The sequence below is a fragment of the Phyllostomus discolor genome, chromosome X, assembly GCF_004126475.2.
Source record: "Phyllostomus discolor isolate MPI-MPIP mPhyDis1 chromosome X, mPhyDis1.pri.v3, whole genome shotgun sequence".
NCBI classification, from domain to species: Eukaryota; Metazoa; Chordata; class Mammalia; order Chiroptera; family Phyllostomidae; genus Phyllostomus; species Phyllostomus discolor.
In genome coordinates, this window is record NC_050198.1 from 96,911,473 (window position 1) to 96,914,094 (window position 2,622).

Here is a 2,622-nt window from a genome sequence, read left to right on the forward strand (position 1 = left end):
TAATTCTGCTAAGGACATTCATGAAGTTTTTGTGTGAACATATGTTTCTAATTTCCATGGGTATCTATACTAGGAGTGGATTTGTTGGGTTGTGTGGTAACTTATGCTTAACATTTCGAGAAATGGCCAAGCTGTTTTCCAAAGAGGCTGAATCATTTTACATTCCCACTAGCAAAGTGTGAGGGTTCAGATTTCTTCCTATCCTCATCAACATTTCTTATTATCTGACATTTTCATTCTTGCCACTCTAGTGAGTGTGAAGTGGTATCATTGTTTTGAACTGCGTTTCACTAATGACTAATGATGTTGAGCATCTTTTCATGAGCTTGTTGCTCATTTATATATCTTCTTTAGAGATATTGATATTCCAACCCTTTGCCCATTTTAAAATTGTGTTCTTTTTTATTGCTAACTTTTAAATGCTCTTATATACTGCTAGTCTTTTATCAGATATATAATTTACAAATATTTTCTCTTATTCTGTGGGTTGTCTTTTTATTTTGGGGATAGTATTCTTGGAAGCACAAAAGTCTGCATTTGGATGAAGTCCAATTTGTCTGTTTTTGTTCTATTTGTTTTGTTGCTTGTACTTTTGGTGTTATAGCTAAGAAACCATTGTGTAATCCAAGGTCAAAAAATTTTACCCCTGTGTTTTCTTTTTAATGTTTTATTGTTTAGCTCCTACATTTAGGTATTTGACCTATTTTGAGGTATTTTTTGTATACGGTGTGAGATAGAGGTTCAAATTCATTTTTTTGCATGAAAAGACTGTTATTTTCCCATTGAATGGTCTGACCCCCTCGTTGAAAATAAATTAAACATAAATGTATAGGTTTATTTCTAGATTCTCAATTCTTTTCTCTTCATTCATATGTCCATCTTTATGCCAGTATAACTCAGGCTTGGTTTAATGTAGCTTTTTTCAGCAAGTTTTGAAATTGGGAAGTTTCAAGGAACCAACTTTGTTCTTTTTCATGATTGTTCCACAATCAGTCTGTATAATAGCTCTATAAAGTGGATATCCCTAGGCTTCTTTAACAGATTAAAAACTGAGGATCAGAGAGTTCCAATGATTTGTCCAAGGTTACATAGCTAGAAAAGATCTGACCTGGAAATTCCAGTCTCTATGGGCCTACTTCCCAAACTTGCTTTTCCATTGCCTTGATTCCTTCATGTATCCAAGATACCTTTGTGAAATATCTACTATGTGTCAGGCACTGTTGTAGATTCTGGTGATACAGCAATGAACAAAACAAAGCACTATCCCTCATGGAGTTGATAGCCTAGTGGAGAAAGACAGACAAAAGATTAAAACATACATATATACATACATAAATAGATAAATAATATGGCTGATAGTGATGAGTGATGTAAGGAAAATGAAACAGGACAATGGTCAGAGTGTATTGATGGTGATGGGAGGTACTCTTTTAGCTTGGGTGAGCAGAGAAGTCCTCTCTGAGGAAGAAACATCTGAGCAGGACTCTGAATAAAGTGAGGGTTCTGGGCAAACAGTTGGCTGGAGGAAAAGTATCCCAGGCAGTGGGAACACTAAGTGCAAAGGCCATCAGGTGAGAGTGTGCCTGGGTTTTAGCAGAACAGCAAAGACAGTGACTGGAGCAGAGGGAATGGGGGGAGATTAAGAAATTAATTCAGAGAAGTAAGGGTGGTGGTGAAAGCAGATCACATGGGCACTAGTGCTTACCTAGACTCATTGGTGGAGCTTTTTAAAATCCCCAGCACCAGGCTGCATCCCAAACCAATTAAACCAGAGCCTCTGGCCATGAGACCCAGGTATCGGTAGTTTTTTAAATCCCTAGATAGCTCCACTGTGCAGCCAAGTTTGAAAACCCATGATGTGTTTTCTTATAGATCATTTCAAGGCCTTTGGCATTTTACTATGGTTGTTGAGAAGCAAAGGGATGCTTTTGAACAGAGACATGGCATGATGTGGTGTATGTTTTAATAGGATCCCACTGGCTCCTGCATTGAGAATAGACTGAAGTCGGAAAAAGTGGAAACAGGGAGATAAGTCAAGGTCATGTTCCCTGACATCCCAGCCAGGCCTCATCTCTAAAATGTAGGCCTAGACAGTGTCATTTTACTAATTCAAAAAGGGGAAAGAACTGGCCCTGGGATTCCCAGCCAGTCACTGGTAGTGTGGGAACACTTCTGGGCCTCTTGCCTTCCTAGGCAAGCTCTACTGGCCCAAGTCTGCCCTCCTGGGAAGTCCTCAGAAAGTAAGGCCAGCCACAGGGTCATTGTTAAGCTCCCTCAATGTAGGGAATGGAAGCAGCACCGACTCACAGTATGACTGAGGATGTAGCCTGGGCAAGGACATGGGGAGCTGGCAAATAGGCTAGAATTCCCAGGGTCCCTGCCCTCTGATTTCTATGAAGGTGATTGGAAGGAAACTGCCAGAAGGCAGTGACTCAAAATGTCCATCCCTCCTCAGTCAATGGCAAATTTCATGTTAAGAAACACAAGGGCATCTGGATATTGTTTTGACCAGATCAGGTCACTGATGTAAGTGCTAGAGGGGGAACCAGTGAAGAACTGGAAAAGGACACAGCTACCTGGGCCTTGGGATACAGGAAGAGGTCAAGCCACTGATTAAATATC